Source organism: Triticum urartu, chromosome 3A, assembly GCF_056163025.1.
Source record: "Triticum urartu cultivar PI428250 chromosome 3A, HENAU_Tu73, whole genome shotgun sequence".
Taxonomy (NCBI): Eukaryota; Viridiplantae; Streptophyta; class Magnoliopsida; order Poales; family Poaceae; genus Triticum; species Triticum urartu.
In genome coordinates this window covers 443,919,647-443,939,127 of record NC_141875.1, presented here as the reverse complement: position 1 = coordinate 443,939,127, position 19,481 = coordinate 443,919,647, and the positions used below count along the sequence as shown (strand labels likewise).

General features: G+C 44.0%; 1 long non-coding RNA gene across 1 annotated transcript; it reads left to right on the top strand.

Annotated features, from left to right (window-relative positions):
- Positions 1-1,194: 1,194 nt before the first annotated feature.
- LOC125548455 (uncharacterized) lies at positions 1,195-2,532 on the top strand. Its single transcript, XR_007301091.2, has 3 exons — positions 1,195-1,863; positions 2,011-2,092; positions 2,201-2,532. It is a non-coding gene; the product is annotated as an uncharacterized LOC125548455 (long non-coding RNA).
- The last annotated feature ends 16,949 nt before the right edge of the window (positions 2,533-19,481 follow it).

The window sequence follows — 19,481 nt, the reverse complement described above, 5'->3', positions numbered from 1 at the left end:
TATCTTTGCCCAATTCAACCCAAACTTCTCGGACATCTTTTCTATCCAACTAATTGCCTCATGCCAAAATTCAACTCAATTTGCCTAGTAAATATTCCTGAGCAATTTTTCAAAGTTCCTGTCTGAGGGAAGTGATTGGGAAGGAAGTACAAGTTAGGCATATCCAAATGAGTTGAAATTTTTCAAGGTCCTTTATATGATTTTATCATAACTCTCCACCAAATATGAGCTCATGTAACTCATCTATGTGAGCCCAGCCCCAAATCTTAGTTTCTGGTCAGATTTTCAGTTTGTGAAGCAACTATATTTTATATTGCTTCATTTAAGCTGCAAATTTTCCAGGGCATTCTTCAATCCATATAAACTCCCTCCACCAGGTTTTAGCTCAATTAGTTAAACCAATTGCCGTGTGCAAGTTTTCCAAGTTTTTGTCCAAAATGAAGCTTTGTGATGCAAGTGTCACTTTGGTATTTCCAAATGGCATGAAACCTTTACAGCAGCTTCATATCATCATATAACCCCTCGCTGCCAAATTTCAGCTCATGACAATCAAGTATGTGAGTGTATCATCCAAATCCCTAATTCTGGCCAGTTTTGCACTTTCTTCAGCAACCCTCATCTAAACTCCTCCTCTTAGTCTGATTTTTGGTGATCACAATCACCTTAGTGTGTGATAATTGCTAGACAAACTCTTTACTACGTTACCAAGCTGGTTTAACCACAGAGAGTTACAAGCACCTTCTTACTGATTTACTTTGGAGCTAAGTGCAAATCTCTTCTTTGCCTCTGGACTGAATTATTTCCTCATTTTGACTAAGGGCACCAAGGTCCATCTACTGGACATGGTCGGCCAAGCCAAAGAGCGCCGCTTGCGCCAGTGCGTGTGGTGATCACGCTTGCGTCATGGCTGAACGCGTGCTCTGGCTTGTTCCGGCCACTGTTCTCGTCTCCTCCCTCCTTGTCTCGACCTCCATTCGTGTCCTGGAGCTCGCCCGTGCTCGACTGCATCACCCTGCATTGGTGCTTCCTCGTGGTTTGCCATCAATGCGCCGTTAGAATAGTGCCCGTGCCATGCCCAGCCTCTATCCACCATTATAGCACTGCTCGAGCTCGCTAGCGATGCTCCAGAGCCTTCCCCTCGGCTATATGAGCGTGCCCCGAGCCCTCCCACAACTCATCCACTCCTCACTTGCCTCCCTAGCCCAGCGGAATCCTCGGCCCTCTCTTCTTTTCGCCGGAGGACGCCATGGCCGCCTCGGTTCCTCCTTGGTTCCGGCGAACCTAGCCCCTCCCCTCTCCTCCAGAGTTGTCCACTAGCTTCCCCTCGTCACCGCGGTTCGCCCCACCCCACTATTTCCACCCCGGAGTGCCTCTAGCGACGCCTCCCCACGCACGGCCGCCGCCTCCATCGTTCGGCCACCCACCCGCCGGCCTTTCCGAGCTCTCTCCCTCCCGACTCCACCACCGCGTTCCCCTCGTCCCGTAGAGCCGCGCCACCCCCTCATCTCTCGCCGGAGCGCCTTACTTCGTCGAGTGTCACCACCGGCCGCCCGCCTCTGCTCCTCTCTGCCGCCACTCACCGCCGTCACTCCCAGCCATCCTCTCGCTCCCTCTCAGCGGGGATGGACGCGAGAGGCTGAGCCGCGCCCGCCGGTGGCCTCTGCTTGGCCGGGCCTGGCCGGAGCAGCCCGCCCCGTCGCCGGCAGCTGGACCCCTCCTCTGTCTCCTCTGTATCGCGCGGGGAGGGGGGGGGCAGCAAGGAAGAAGACGCTCGAGCCTGGCCCTCCTTCCTGTCGCCTGGGCCCCGCCGTCAGTGGCCCAGCCGGCCCAGCTGACGTGGCAAGTGCAAGCGCCCCCGAGTGAGTACGTTTCCATTTGCCCGAAGGCGTATTTCTGTTTATACGTTTTCATTTGCCCGAAAGCGTACTTCTTCCCTTCATCAGCCAGGAATGCACTTTCTCTGCTCAGAAAGCGTATTTTCTAATATGCGCCTCTGCCTTATCCACTCAGGGACCCGTTGGTGATAAAATCTTCACAGATTGGTCCTTCTTCTTCCAACCTTCACAACTTTTCAAGCGTAACTTCGATCGAGGTGAAACCAGCGCTCACTTCTTCGTCTCGTCGATCTCTATCTTTTGGTAACATTTTCACTAGGTGTTCACACAGTGAAAATGACCATTTTGCCCTTGCCTCTAATCAGCCCCCTTTGAGAATGAACCGTCCGACGTTTCGTTCCGCGGCTTCACGGCACTTCTTCCTGGAGTCTCCGTCACCCCAGGCAAGCCACAATACCCACTTGCATGATAGTCATGCAGTAGCCATGGTTTCCAACTTGAATATTTATTAAATGTTTGCTTGTTTAAAATATGGTTATCGTTGTTTCGGTAATGATTCTTGGTCAGTGCTTACTCTCTTGCTATATTGTTATGCACCTGGTTATCATGCCCTGCTAGTTGATGGTATTCCTTTCATATGCTTATGCTTGCTAGTAGTACATGTTGATGTTGGTAATGGTCTTCGGTGCACGACTGCCATCTGTCCCGAGTATCGTTGTTATGCATGTTCCATTGCATCCAGTTGGTTAAATGCTTGCATGATGGCATTGTTGATATGTTCTTGCATGATAATTATTGTTGATGCTAGTGGTCATGCTATGTTTCGGAGAAATATGTACTTATGATGTTCATGCTAATCAGTATGCCGTGCTCACTTGGATATGATTCATTGTTGATATGATGGATAGTTATGTGGTACCCTCATGATTATGTTGATATCATGCTCATGCATTGTAATTGCATCATGTTATTTTATCATGGATCAACATATTTGCATTCAAGTTTAACCGGATTAAATTGAACTTGAACAACTGTTGGCTGAGTCATGGTGCCACCATATCGAACTGACCAGTGCAACCGCACTTACCTTTATAGGAAGGTCCTAACTGGGTCTATTGTCCTGCCTCTCGCCGGTGCCTCCAATGAGGGAAAGTTATGGGCGTGCGGTACCCTGGCCCGGTAAGCAGACATAACCTTGTGTGCCCGTTGTTGTTGTTATGAATCCGGGTCCCCGTGTGGGACCGTTTAGGACTCGCCCAGTGGGGAGTGAGTCGGTGTGGCCGGGAGAGTGTCATGGCAGTAGATCGGTTTTGTCGGAACGCCGCTGGTCCACCCGAATGGGAGTGCGAGGCCATGGGTTCCATAGTGTGGGTATAGTGTACTAACCTCTGCAGAGTGTATATTAAATCTATCGATAGCCGTGCTCGCAGATAAGGGCCCAGTTCGTAGTTGGTCACACTATGAGTCAACAGTAATACTAATAATAATGTGCTTAATAACAACCCCCGTTCGATGATGAGATAAGTTGGTTATGATCGCCGGAAAGATGACCGTTTGAGACCAAGTGTTGGTCATGGTTGTGATCGCAGGAAAGATCACCGTTTGAGACCAAGTGTTGGTCATGGTTGTGATTGCCGGAATGATCATCGTGGTATCAGGGATACCGAGTTGTTGGATATTCGTGATGTTGTGCGAGAATCATGGGTAAAGATCAAGCTCCTTGTGGTCATTTGATGATTACTACGGTATTGTTTATACCAAGCTTGATTTGATCCTGAGATGATCGTGTAATGTCCGAAGTTGGTAAGTGATGCATGTGATGGTTATGAGGTAACCCGAGCAGAATAAATGGTGCATGCAGTGTCATCTTGTTGCATGTAGTGTCATCCGATTTATATGTTCATGCCATGATCATATTGTTCTAGCGATATTATGTTCATGTCGTTCATGCCATGTTATCCTGATGATCCAATGATAATTCCTGCTTAACCTGTAATTGCCATGCTGCTATTTGTCTTGAATGCTTCTGGTTATTGTGAGCTTGCAAGTACATTCAATGTACTGACCTGGCATGTCATGCCAGTTTGCAGGTCGTGCCTGGATTGCTTGCTTGTTTGGTGTTGTTCCCGTGTTCGCGAGCTAGGATAAACGTTCCAGCCAGAGTCCCTGTGGATTGCAGTCCATCACCGTTCGTTGTTCCGCTGCCAGTAGTTGTTCTGCTGCTTCGATTTGTTATGCTGCTTGTATAGAGCAACCGTGGTTGGTGTAGTGTCGCCGTACCGATGTTATTCATTACAATGTCGGAGCCCTTGTATTCACATTCGTGTTGTAATAGAGAGCTAGTTTGTTCTATACTAAGCAGTGCCGTATTCCAGAAGACTTCACCTCGATCTCTGGGCTGGAATACGGGGCGTTTCGGTTTTCTCTGAGTCGGGGTGCCACACAGACCTGAAAATTTTGCTATACTTAAATATTGCTATGAGAATTATGAATTCAATTCCGATATTGATGAATTTATTGAGAGAGTCTCTGTTGTCCAAGAAGAGACTAATATTTTGCAGGAACTATGGAAGAAGAAATTGATGAAAATGTGAGCTCATTGGATGAAAAAGATGATGAGGAGAGCGAAGAACAAAAGGAGGAAGAGCGAATTAGCTACCCGTGCCCGCCTTCTAATGAGAGTAACTCTTCAACTCATACATTGTTTTATTTCCCTTCGTGCTTACCGAAGGATGATTGCTATGATGATTGTTATGATCCTGTTGATTCTTTTGAAATATCCCTTTTTGTTGATGCTTGCTATTCTTGTGGCCAAGATGCCAATATGAATTATGCCTATGGATATGAACTTGATATAGTTCCTTATGTTAAACTTGAAATTGTTGCTATTGCACCCACACATGATAGTCCTATTATCTATTTGAATTCTCCCGACTACACTATATCGGAGAAGTTTGCCCTTATTAAGGATTTTATTGATGGGTTGCGTTTCACTACTACACATGATGATTTTGATAGATATAATATGCATGTGCTTTATGCTCCTACTTGCAATTATTATGAGAGAGGAACTACATCTCCGCCTCTCTATGTTTCCAATATGATAAAATTGCAAGAAGTTTCCAATATGATAAAATTGCAAGAAACTTCTTATACTATGCATTGGCCTTTACTATGTGTGCATGAATTGTTCTTTTATGACATGCCGATGCATAGGAAGAGAGTTAGACTTCGTTGTTGCATGATATATGCTTTGTGCTCATTACTAAATCACAAATCATTGTTAATTAAAATTGGCTTCAATATACCTTGGGATCCGGGTGGATTCATTACTTGAGCACCTTATGCCTAGCTTAATGGCTTTAAAGAAAGCGCTGCCAGGGAGACAACCCAGAAGTTTTAGAGAGTCATTTATTTCTGTTGAGTGCTTTTATATAATTTAAAAAAATAAAAATAAAGAGAGGAACCCAAAACTTTTCAAAAAGGAAAGTGAAAGTGAGAGAGACAAGCATTGTTGAAGTGGGGGAGCTCCTTGAACTTTGTTCATGCTCAAGGAAACTTTGTGAATCTTGATTACAGAAACTTTTCAACAAAAATAATTATCCCCTTGTACAATTCCATTGTATTATAAAAATAATGTGCCCAGATTTGCCTTTAGGATGTTCACATTGCTTGTTGGTTTGTGCGGTGCAGAATAGAAATTTTGGCTGTAGTGCGCGATTTTACATTTTTTTACTGGAACATCAAACGGTTCTGTAATTTTTTGCACTGTCTTTCTATACAAATTTTTTATTTTTACTAATTTTGGCAGAATTTTTGGAGTACCATAGGTATGGTGAATGTTCAGATTACTACAGACTGTCCTGTTTAAGACAGATTCTATTTTTGATGCATAGTTTGCTTGTTTTGATGAAACTATCAATTTCTATCAGTGGATTAAGCCATGGAAAAGTTACATTACAATAGGTACAATGCAAAAAAATGAATTGGTTTGCAACAGTACTTAGAGTGGTGATTTGCTTTATTATACTAACGGATCTTACCGAGTTTTCTGTTGAGTTTTGTGTGATTGAAGTTTTCAAGTTTTGGGAGAGATCACGATGGATCAAGGAATAAGGAGTGGCAAGAGCCTAAGCTTGGGGATGCCCAAGGCACCCCAAGGAAATATTCAATGATTCCCAAGCAACCAAGCTTGGGGATGCCCCAGAAGGCATCCCCTCTTTCTTCCAAGAATCATCGGTAATTTTACTTGGAGCTATATTTTTATTCGTCACATGATATGCGTAAATATTGGATCATCTTTTGCATTTAGTTTTCAGTTTTCTTTGATGCACCATGCTGGTATGAGATAGTCCATGGTTTATTTATAGAATGCTCTTTGCACTTCACTTATATCTTCTGAGTATGGCTTTGTAGAATGCTTCATGTGCTTCACTTATATCATTTGAAGTTTGGATTGCCTGTTTCTCTTCACATAGAAAACCGCCATTTGTACAATGCTCTTTTGCTTCACTTATATTTGTTAGAGCATGGGCATATCTTTTGTAGAAAGAATTAAACTCTCTTGCTTCACTTATATCTATTTAGAGAGATGACAGGAATTGGTCATTCACATGGTTAGTCATAAAATCCTACATAAAACTTGTAGATCATTGAATATGATATATTTGATTCCTTGCAATAGTTTTGTGATATAAAGATGGTGATATTAGAGTCATGCTAGTGGGTGAGGTAGTCCTGGACTAAGGGGTCCTCGGGTGTCCGATCTATTGGATGTGGGCCAGACTGATGAGCTGTGAAGATATGAAGACCGAAGACTACACCCGTGTTCGAATAGGACTCTCCTTGGCGTAGAGGGAAAGCTTGGCGACCGAATTATGAAGATTCCTTTCTCTGTAACCGACCTTGTGTAACCCTAGATCCCTCCCATGTCTATATAAACCAGAGGGCTAGGTCCGTAGATAGGCCGAATCCTTATAATCATAGCCAGGTTAGACTCTTAGGGTTTAGCCATTACGATCTCGTGGTAGCTCAACTCTTGTAATACTTGTATTCATCAAGATCAATCAAGCAGGACGTAGGGTATTACCTCCATAGAGAGGGCCCGAACCTGGGTAAAGCATTGTGTCCCCCGTCTTCTGTTACCATCAATCCTAGACGCAAAGTTCGGGACCCCCTACCCGAGATCCACCATTTTTGACACCGACATTGGTGCTTTCAATGAGAGTTCCACTGTGCCGTCCTCAAAAGGTTTTATGGCTCCTTCAATCATCTACAACGATGCTGTCCAAGGAGAGGTTTTCCTCCCCGGACAGATCTTCATGCACTACAAAAAAAGACACATCCGTGACATTTTGGGCCGAACGAATTTTTTTTCTATCATACATATGACACTTCTATGACGATAATTGTGACAAAACCCGGTATCATAATAGATGTGGTGGGCTCCTACTTCTATGACAAAAAATCATGATAGAAAATGGGCTTTTCGTCCTGGGCGGGCCGAAGACGCAGCTGCATGACATTCTTTGGGCCGTCCATGACGGAAAAAACCGTGGTAGAAGCAAGGGGGAGGAAAATTTCGGGGAGTTCCCGGTTACGGTGGGAGGTCGGGGGCCGAGTGATGCGCGTTTCTCTCATACACGTACGCGTGTGTGTGCAAGGCGTTGGCTCTAACTAAACCCGAGCGAGGCGTTGGTCTCTAACTGAACCCGAGCGATTGCACTGCAGGCTACGCGTTACTGAACCCGAGCGATCGATCGATGGCTGTTAACTGAACCCGATCGAGCGATTCCTTCGCTACTGCTGCTAACTGAAGCCGATCGATTGGATGAGCAGTGAGCGTTGCGGGGGGGGGGGGGGGGGGGTTGGATGAACAGTGAGCGGTGGCGTTGCCTCTAGATGAACAGGACCCCGTGGTGTGGAGAGCTGGATGAATAGTAGACGGTGGAAGGGTGCCCGTGGAGGGGTGGTTGAATAGGACCCCGTGGTGTGGAGGGCTGGATGAACAGTAGACGGTGGAGGGGTGCCCGTGGAGGGGTGGTTGAACAGTAGCCGGTGGAGTAGCGCGCGGTGGAGGCTGGATGAACAGGAGCCCGAGGAGGCTGGAGGAGGTCGACAGTAGCCCGTGGAGGCTGGAGGAGGTCGACGGTGGAGATGAACAGTATCCCGTGGAGTCTCGTTTTGCGGTACGCCTGATACGTCTCCATCGTATCTATAATTTTTGATTATTCCATGCCAATATTATTCAACTTTCATATACTTTTTGGCAACTTTTTATATTATTTTTGGGACTAACATATTGATCCAGTTCCCAGTGCCAGTTCCTGTCTGTTGCATGTTTTTGGTTTCGCAGAATATCCATATCAAACGGAGTCCAAACGGGATAAAAATGGACGGAGCTTATTTTTGGAAAATATGGAAAAATCGGAAGGAAAATCAACGCGAACCAGTGCCCGAGGTGGTCACGAGGCAGGGGCACCCCCCCTAGGGCGCGCCCCTACCCTCGTGAGCCCACCGTAAGGCGGTTGACGCTCTTCTTTTGCCGCAAGAAAGCTAATATTCGGAAAAAAATCACGGCGAAGGTTTCAGGCCAATCGGAGTTACGGATCTCCATATATATACGAAACGGTGAAACAGAGCCAGAACAGAACGCAGAACCAGAGAGAAACAGAGAGATAGATCCAATCTCGGAGGGGCTCTCACCCCTCCCATGCCATGGAGGCAAGGACCAGAGGGGAAACCCTTCTCCCATCTAGGGAGGAGGTCAAGGAAGAAGAGGAAGAAGGGGGCCCCTCTCCCGCTCTCCTCCGGTGGCGCCGAAACGCCGCCGTGGCCATCATCATCATCACCGCGATCTTCACCAACATCTCCATCACCTTCCCCCCTCTATCTACGGCGGTCCACTCTCCCGCAAACCGCTGTACCCTCTACTTGAACATGGTGCTTTATGCTTCATATTATTATCCAATGATGTGTTGCCATCCTATGATGCCTGAGTAGATTTTCGTTGTCCTATCGGTGGTTGATGAATTGCTATAATTGATTTAATTTGCTTGTGGTTATGTTGCTGTCCTTTGATGCCCATCATATGAGCGCGCGTGTGGATCACACCATAGGGTTAGTTGTATGTTGATAGGACTATGTATTGGAGGGCAAGAGTGACAGAAGCTTCAACCTAGCATAGAAATTGATGCATACGAGATTGAAGGGGGACCAATATATCTTAATGCTATGGTTGGGTTTTACCTTAATGAACATTAGTAGTTGCGGATGCTTGCTAATAGTTCCAATCATAAGTGCATAGAATTCCAAGTAAGGGATGGCATGCTAGCAGTGGCCTCTCCCACATAATACTTGCTATCGGTCTAGTAAAGTAGTCAATTGCTTAGGGACAATTTCGCAACTCCTACCACCACTTTTCCACACTCGCGATATTTACTTTATCATTTATTTATTTAAACATCCCCTACTTTTTATTTACGTACTCTTTATTATCTTGCAAACCTATCCAACAACACCTACAAAGTACTTCTAGTTTCATACTTGTTCTAGGTAAAGCGAACGTCAAGCATGCGTAGAGTTGTATCGGTGGTCGATATAACTTGAGGGAATATTTGTTCTACCTTTAGCTCCTCGTTGGGTTCGACACTCTTACTTATCTAAAACTGTTGCGATCCCCTATACTTGTGGGTTATCAAGACCTTTTTCTGGTGCCGTTGCCGGGGAGCAATAGTGTGGGGTGAATATTCTCTTGTGTGCTTGTTTGCTTTATCACTAAGTAATTTTTATTTGCTGTTCTTAGTTGTTCTTTATCTTTAGTTGTGGATATGGAACACGAAATACCAAAAAAATTAGGTGTACTTTCTGCTCATGGAGATGGGGAACCTCCTAAAACCCTCGATGCTGGTTATGTGAAAGATATTATGTACTACTTTAATAATCCTGAGAAAACCCCATTTAATTATGTAATGGGAGTAACATTGGATCAACGTGAATACTTTAGGGATTATCGCTTGACACAAAAAGGGAAACTATTATGGGATCAAATTTATATATTGAAGTGGTATGCTAGACAACTATGCTCGGAATATGATTATACTTGTTGCTCTAGGATGAATTCTCCACACCTCCCCTTTTCATGCAAATTTAATGATAATGAAACCTTGGCTTCTTATGCTAGAGGTATATATGATTATTATGATGTTGAACAAATAGAAGAATTTGTTGCTTTTATGGGTGCTTATGAAATTGAATCTATGTTTAAAGAGTTTGATGATATTGATGATGCTTGTTATAGATCTGAAAATTTAGCTATCCTCAAATATTTCTATGAGAATTATGAATACAATTATGAAATTAATGCACTTATTAAGAAAGTCTCTGCTGTCCAAGAAGAGACTAATATTTTGCAGGAATCTATGGAAGAAGAAGTTGATGACACTGTGAGCTCATTGGATGAAAAAGATGAGGAGGAGAGCGAAGAACAAAAGGAGGAAGAGCGGATTGATCACCCGTGCCCACCTTCTAATGAGAGTAACTCTTCAACTCATACATTTTTTAATTCCCCTTCGTCCTTACCGAAGGATGATTGCTATGATGACTGTTATGATCCCTATGATTCTTTTGAAATATCCCTTTTTGATGATGCTTGCTATGCTTGTGGCCAAGATGCCAATACGAATTATGCTTATGGAGATGAACTTGCTATAGTTCCTTATGTTAACATGAAATTGTTGCTATTGCACCCACGCATGATAGTCCTATTATCTTTTTGAATTCTCCCGATTATACTATATCGGAGAAGTTTGCACTTATTAAGGATTATATTGATGTGTTGCCTTTTACCATTGCACATGATGATTTCGATAAATATAATATGCATGTGCTTGCTGCTCCTACTTGCAATTATTATGAGAGAGGAACTATATCTCCACCTCTCTATGTTTCCAACATGATAAAATTGCAAGAAACTATTTATACTATTCATTGGCCTTTACTAGGTGTGCATGAATTGTTCTTTTATGACATGCCGATGCATAGGAAGAGAGTTAGACTTTGTCATTGCTTGATATATATTGCTTTGTGCTCACTACTAAATTACAAGTCATTGTTAATTAAAATTGGCTTTGATATACCTTGGGATCCGGGTGGATTCACTATTTGAGCACTATATGCCTAGCTTAATGGCTTTAAAGAAAGAGCTGCCAAGGAGACAACCCGGAAGTTTTAGAGAGTCATTTATTTCTGTTGAGTGCTTTCATATAGTTTAAAAACAACAAAAATAAAGAGGGGAACCCAAAACTTTTTCAAAAAGGAAAGCGAAAGTGAGAAAGAGAAGCACTGTTGAAGTGGGAGAGCTCCTTGAACTTTGTTCATGCTCACGGCCACTTTGTGAATATTGATTACAGAAAATTTTCAAAAAAAATAATTATCCCCTTGTACAATTCCATTGTATTATAAAAATAATGTGCCAAGGTTTGCCTTTAGGATGTTTACGATGCTTGTTGGTTTGTGCGGTGCAGGACAGAAACTTTGACTATAGTGCATGAATTTTAATTTTTTACTGGAACGTCAAATGGTTCTGATTCTTTTTGCACTGTCTTTCTGTACAAATTGTTTATTTTTACTAATTTTGGCAGAATTTTTCAAGTATCAGAAGTATGGTGAATGTTCAGATTGCTACAGACTGTTCTGTTTTAGACAGATTCTGTTTTTGATGCATAGTTTGCTTGTTTTGATGAAACTATCAATTTATATCAGTGGATTAAGCCATGAAAAAGTTATACTACAGTAGAAACAATCCAAAAACAAATTATGAATTGGTTTGCGACAGTACTTATAGTGGTGATTTGCTTTATTATACTAACGGATCTTACCGAGTTTTATGTTGAAGTTTTGTGTGGATGAAGTGTTCGATGATCGAGAAGGTCTCGATGTGAGAAGAAGGAAGAGAGGCAAGAGCTCAAGCTTGGGGATGCTCGAGGCACCCCAAGTAAATATTCAAGGAGACTCAAGCATCTAAGATTGGGGATGCTGGGGAGGCATCCCCTCTTTCTTCAACAAGTATAGGTATGTTTTCGGATTCGTTTCGTTCATGCGATATGTGCAATCTTGGAGCGTCTTTGCTTTAGTTTTCATGTTTCTTTTTTGCACCATGCTGGTATGAGATAGTCCTTGGTTGATTTATAGAATGCTCATTGCACTTCACTTATGTCTTTTGAGTATGGATTTATAGAATGCTTCATGTGCTTCACTTATATCATTTGAAGTTTGGATTGCCTGTTTCTCTTCACTTAGACAACCGCCATTTGTAGAATGCTCTTTTGCTTCACTTATACTTGTTAGAGCGTGGGCATATCTCTTGTAGAAAGAATTAAACTCTCTTGCTTCACTTATATCTATTTAGAGAGAGGACAGGAACTGGTCATTCACATGGTTAGTCATAAAATCCTACATAAAACTTGTAGATCACTGAATATGATATGTTTGATTCCTTGCAATAGTTTTGCGATATAAAGATCGTGATATTAGAGTCATGTTAGTGGGTAGTTGTGGATTAGTAGAAATACTTGTGTTGAGGTTTGTGATTCTCATAGCATGCACGTATGGTGAACCGTTATGTGATGAAGTCGGAGCATGAGGTATTTATTGATTGTCTTCCTTATGAGTGGCGGTCGGGGACGAGCGATGGTCTTTTCCTACCAATCTATCCCCCTAGGAGCATGCACGTAGTACTTTGTTTCGATAGCTAATAGACTTTTGCAATAAGTATGTGAGTTTTTTATGACTAATGTTGAGTCCATGGATTATACGCACTCTCACCCTTCCATCATTGCGAGCCTCTCTAGTACTGCGCAACTTCCGCCGGTACCATAAACCCACCATATACCTTCCTCAAAAAAGCCACCATACCTACCTATCATGGCATTTCCATAGCCATTCCGAGATATATTGCCATGCAACTTTCATCATCATCATATACATGACTTGAGCATTCATTGTCATATTGCTTTGCATGATCGTAAGATAGCTAGCATGATGTTTTCATGGCTTGTCCATTTTTTGATGTCATTGCTACGCTAGATCATTGCACATCCCGGTACACCGCCGGAGGCATTCATATAGAGTCATATCTTTGTTCTAGATATCGAGTTGTAAGTAAATAAAAGTGTGATGATCATCATTATTAGAGCATTGCCCCAGTGAGGAAAGGATGATGGAGACTATGATTCCCCCATAAGTCAGGATGAGACTCTGGACTTTACCAAAAAATAAAAGAGGCCAAAGAAGCCCAAATAAAAAAGGAGTCCAAAGAAGCCCACCAAAAAATGAGAGAAAAAGAGAGAAGGGGCAGTGCTACTATCCTTTTTCCACACTTCTGCTTCAAAGTAGCACCATGTTCTTCATATAGAGAGTCTCTTGAGTTATCACTTTCATATACTATTGGGAATTTTCATTATAGAACTTGGCTTGTATATTCCGATGATGGGCTTCCTCAAATGCCCGAGGTCTTCATGAGCAAGTAAGTTGGATGCACACCCACTTAGTTTCAGTTAGAGCTTTCATACACTTATAGCTCTAGTGCATCCGTTGCATGGCAATCCCTACTCACTCACATTGATATCTATTCATGGGCACCTCCTTAGCCTGTTGATACGCCTAGTTGATGTGAGACTATCTTCTCCTTTTTTGTCTCCTCCACCATCATATTCTATTCCACCTATAGTGCTATGTCCATGGCTCACGCTAATGTATTGCATGAAAGTTGAAAAGGTTTGAGAACGTCAAAAGTATGAAACAATTTCTTGGCTTGTCATCGGGGTTGTGCATGATTTGAATATTTTGTGTGGTGAAGATGGAGCATAGCCATACTATATGATTTTGTAGGGATAACTTTCTTGGGCCATGTTATTTTGAAAATACATGATTGCTTTATTAGTATGCTTGAAGTATTATTGTCTTAATGTCAAAGGATAGACTATTGCTTTGAATCACTCGTGTCTTAATATTCATGCCATGATTAGACATATGATCAAGATTATGCTAGGTAGCATTCCACACCAAAAATTATCTTTTTTTATCATTTACCCACTCGAGGACGATCATATTATTCAACTTTTTGATTGTTCCATGCCAATATTATTCAACTTTCATATACTTTTGGCAACTTTTTATATTATTTTTGGGACTAACATATTGATCCAGTGCCCAGTGCGAGTTCCTGTCTATTGCATGTTTTTGGTTTCGTAGAATATCCATATCAAACGGAGTCCAAACGGGATAAAAACGGACGGAGATTATTTTTGGAAAATATGGAAAATTCGGAAGGAAAATCAACGCGAACCAGTGCCCGAGGTGGTCACGAGGCAGGGGGCGCCCCCCCTAGGGCGCGCCCCCTACCCTCATGAGCCCACCGTAAGGCATTTGACGCTCTTCTTTTGCCTCAAGAAAGCTAATATTCGGAAACAGAGTTACGGATCTCCATATATAAACGAAACGGTGAAACAGAGCCAGAACAGAACGCAGAACCAGAGAGAAATAGATAGATAGATCCAATCTCGGAGGGGCTCTCGCCCCTCCCATGCCATGGAGGCCAAGGACCAGAGGGGAAACCATTCTCCCATCTAGGGAGGAGGTCAAGGAAGAAGAGGAAGAAGGGGGCCCCTCTCCCCCTCTCCTCCGGTGGCGCCGGAACGCCGCCGTGGCCATCATCATCATCACCGCGATCTTCACCAACATCTCCATCACCTTCCCCCTCTATCTACAGCGGTCCACTCTCCCGCAACCCGCTGTACCCTCTAATTGAACATGGTGCTTTATGCTTCATATTATTATCCAATGATGTATTGCCATCCTTTGATGTCTGAGTAGATTTTCGTTGTCCTATCGGTGGTTGATGAATTGTTATGATTGATTTAATTTGCTTGTGGTTATGTTGCTGTCCTTTGGTGCCCATCATATGAGCGCGCGCGTGGATCACACCATAGGGTTAGTTGTATGTTGATAGGACTATGTATTGGAGGGCAAGTTTGATAGAAGCTTCAACCTAGCATAGAAATTGATGCATACGAGATTGAAGGGGGACCAATATATCTTAATGCTATGGTTGGGTTTTACCTTAATGAACATTAGTAGTTGCGGATGCTTGCTAATAGTTCTAATCATAAGTGCATAGAATTCCAAGTAAGGGATGACATGCTAGCAGTGGCCTCTCCCACATAATACTTGCTATAGGTCTAGTAAAGTAGTCAATTGCTTAGGGACAATTTCACAACTCCTACCACCACTTTTCCACACTCGCTATATTTACTTTATCATTTCTTTATTTAAACAGCCCCTACTTTTTATCTATGTACTCTTTATTATCTTGCAAACCTATCCAACAACACCTACAAAGTACTTCTAGTTTCATACTTGTTCTAGGTAAAGCGAACGTCAAGCATGTGTAGAGTTGTATCGGTGGTCGATAGAACTTGAGGGAATATTTGTTCTACCTTTAGCTCCTCGTTGGGTTCGACACTCTTACTTATCGAAAACTTTGCGATCCCCTATACTTGTGGGTTATCAACGCCACACCCCTCCCGATGAACAGGACCCCTGTTTCGACCGTAGGAGGTCCGTTTCGTCTTTTTTGCGGTACGCCACACCCTTTTCGATCAACAGGACCCCCGTTTCGACCGTAGGAGGTCCATTTCGTCTGTTTTGTGGTATGCCACACCCCTCCCGATCAACAGGACCCCCGTTTCGACCGTAGGAGGTCCGTTTCCTCCGTTTTGTGGTACGCCACACCCCTCCCGATCAACATGACCCCGTTCCGAACATAGGAGGTCCGTTTCCTCCATTTTGCGGTACGCCAGGCCTCGTTTCCATCGCCTGTTCCGTCCAAGCCCTCCCGATGAACACGACCACGCATTCCATTCCGACCCAGCCGGTTGGCTCCCACGCGTTCCGTTGCCTCTCGATGAACACGTGGCATTCTGTTGCCTCCCCATGAACACGACGCATTCTGTTGCCTCTCCATGAACACGATGACGACGCTGTTTCTCCGTTTCGACCCAGCCATGTACACGAGCCCTGGCCATACGTATGCGCGAGTAGGCGTTAGAGACCCCGCCCGTATGTACACATACATGGCCGTATTTTCTTTCTTGCACCCTGGCCGCTGTACGTACGTGTACATGCTACGTGCGCGCCTCTACTACGACACCTGCGCGCCTCTACATCCACCAGTATATATGTACGTTCACGTTCGCGACCAGAATGACAACGCTACGTACGCTTCGACCAGGTGGGTCCCGACTGTCAGGCACTTCCTTGCGTGCGAAGATGTAGCTGGTGCGTCCCAGCAGTCAGGGGGAAATGTTTTTTCGCGAAATACGGTGGCCCGTCCAGTGGGTCCCCACTGTCAGGTGGAGGAATACTTATTTTGCACGTAATAAGGTGGCACTTCCTTGCTGCGGCCGTGGACCCAGCTGTCAGCCTCTCCACGTACAGTCCACGTCCGTTGGAAGCCATTCCTTCACCACGTTGACCACACCGTGCCGAGAGCACCAGGGCGGTGGACGACGGCGAGGCCTAGGAAGGGGACGACGCGGAGCCGGGGAAGACACGGCAGTGGATGCCCACACGTAGAGGAGTACGAGGGTTCACTGGTTCGCTGCGGTGTGAGGCTGTCGTCGCCGTAGAATCACAGGGGGTGTGGGTGAGTAGAGGGATGGCCTGGCCAGCGGTGGGAGTAGTAGGGGGCGGTGAGGCCTCCGCCGCATCGCAGCCGGCCATGGGAGGCAGGAGCACGAGGCACGACCGGCGCTGGTTTGGGCGGCTGGAGCAAGAAGACCAGAGGTTGAAGAAGCACTACGGCCATTGGATGGACGTCGTACGGTCACTTGAGCTAGAATCATGCATATTGACTAAGTTGACAAATCCCTCCGTCCCCGTCAACTTTGTAGGCCCACAAGTCAGCCTGCCACTATACTGGGTCCCAGCTAATAGGGGGAGTATTCATTTTTTTGTGCGTAATAAGGAGGAACTTCCTTGCGTGCAAAGATATAGCTGGTGGGTCCGAGCTGTCAGCGGCGGTAACATTTTTTTCGCGAAATACAGAGGCCCTTTCGGTGGGTCCCTGATGTCAGGTGGAGGAATCATTATTTTGCACGTAATAAGGAGGCATTTCCTTGTGTGCGACCATGGACCCAGCTGTCGGCCTCTCCACGTACAGTCCACTTCAGATGCATGTCGGTCGTTGACTACGTTGACCAGGCCGCGCCGAGAGCACTACTACGTCTTGAGCTTGCGTTGGTTTTCCCCAAAGAGGAAGGGATGATGCAGCAGAGGAGCGTAAGTATTTCCCTCGGTTTTTGAGAACCAAGGTATCAATCCAGTAGGAGGCCACGCTCAAGTTCCTCGTACCTGCACAAAGCGATAGCTGCTCGCAACCAACGCGATTAGGGGTTGTCAATCCCTTCACGGTCACTTACGAGAGTGAGTTCTGATAGATATAATATTTTTGGTATAAAGATGCAAAGTAAAAAGTAAAAGCAAAGTAAAAGGCAAAGCAAGATTAAAGTAATGGAGATTGATATGATGAGAATAGACCCGGGGCCATAGGTTTTACTAGTGGCTTCTCTCAAGAGCATAAGTATTCTACGGTGGGTGAACAAATTACTGTTGAGCAATTGACAGAATTGAGCATAGTTATGAGAATATCTAGGCATGATCATGTATATAGGCATCACGTCTGTGACAAGTAGACCGAAATGATTATGCATATACTACTATTACTCCACTCATCGACCGCTATCCAGCATGCATCTAGAGTATTAAGTTAAAAATAGAGTAACACCTTAAGCAAGATGACATGATGTAGAGAGATAAATTCATGCAATATGAAATAAACCCCATCTTGTTATCCTCGATGGCAACGATGCAATATGTGCCTTGCTGCCCCTTCTGTCACTGGGAAAGGACACCGCAAGATCGAACCCAAAGCTAAGCACTTCTCCCATGGCAAGAACTACCAATCTAGTTGGCCAAACCAAACGGATAATTCGAAGAGACTTGCAAAGATAACCAATCATACATAAAAGAATTCAGAGAAGATTCAAATATTATTCATAGATAGACTTGATCATAAACCCACAATTCATCGGTCTCAACAAACACACCGCAAAAAGAAGATTACATCGAATAGATCTCCACAAGAGAGGGGGAGAACTTTGTATTGAGATTCAAAGAGAGAGAAGAAGCCATCTAGCTACTAACTATGGACCCGAAGGTCTGAGGTAAACTACTCACACTTCATCGTAGGGGCTAGGATGATGTAGAAGCCCTCCGTGATGACGGCCCTCTTTCGGCGGAGCTCCGGAACAGGCCCCAAGATGGGATCTCGTGGATACAGAAAGTTGCGGCGGTGGAATTAGGTTTTTGGCTCCTGTTCTGATCGTTTGGGGGTACGTAGGTATATATAGGAGGAAGGAGTACGTCGGTGGAGCACCAAGGGGCCCACGACGTAGGGGTGCGCCCTAGGGGGGCGCCCCCCACCCTCGTGACCGCCTCTTTTGTTCCTTGGAGCAGGGTCCAAGTCTCCGGGATCACGTTCGGTGAGAAAATCACGTTCCCGAAGGTTTTATTCCGTTTGGACTCCGTTTGATATTCCGTTTCTTCGAAACACTGAAATAGGCAAAAACAGCAATTCTGGGCTGGGCCTCCAGTTAATAGGTTAGTCCCAAAAATAATATAAAAGTGGAAAATAAATCCCAATATAGTCCAAAACAATAGATAATATAGCATGGAGCAATCAAAAATTATAGATACGTTGGAGACGTATCAGGCATCCCCAAGCTTAATTCCTGCTCGTCCTCGAGTAGGTAAATGATAAAAAGAGAATTTTTGATGCGGAGTGCTACTTGGCATAATTTCAATGCAAATCTTATTAATTGTGATATGAATATTCAGATTCGAAATATTCAAGACAAAAGTTTATATTGACATAAAAATAATAATACTTCAAGCATACTAATAAAGCAATTATGTCTTCTCAAAATAACATGGCCAAAGAAAGTTATCCCTAGAAAATCATATAGTCTGGCTATGCTCTATCTTCACCACACAAAGTATTTAAATCATGCACAACCCCGATGACAAGCCAAGCAATTGTTTCATACTCTAACTTTTTCAAAACTTTTTCAATTTTCACGCAATACATGAGCGTGAGCCATGGATATAGCACTATAGGTGGAATAGAATGGTGGTTGTGGAGAAGACAAAAAGGAGAAGATAGTCTCACATCAACTAGGCGTATCAACGGGCTATGTTGATGCCCATCAATAGATATCAATGTGAGTGAGTAGGGATTGCCATGCAACGGATGCACTAGAGCTATAAGTATATGAAAGCTCAAAAAGAAACTAAGTGGGTGTGCATCAAACTTGCTTGCTCATGAAGACCTAGGGCAATTTGAGGAAGCCCATCATTGGAATATACAAGCCAAGTTCTATAATGAAAAAAATTCCCACTAGTATATGAAAGTGATAACATGAGAGACTCTCTACTATGAAGATCATGGTGCTACTTTGAAGCACAAGTGTGGTAAAAGGATAGTAACATTGTCCCTTCTCTCTTTTTCTCTCATCATATCTTTTATTT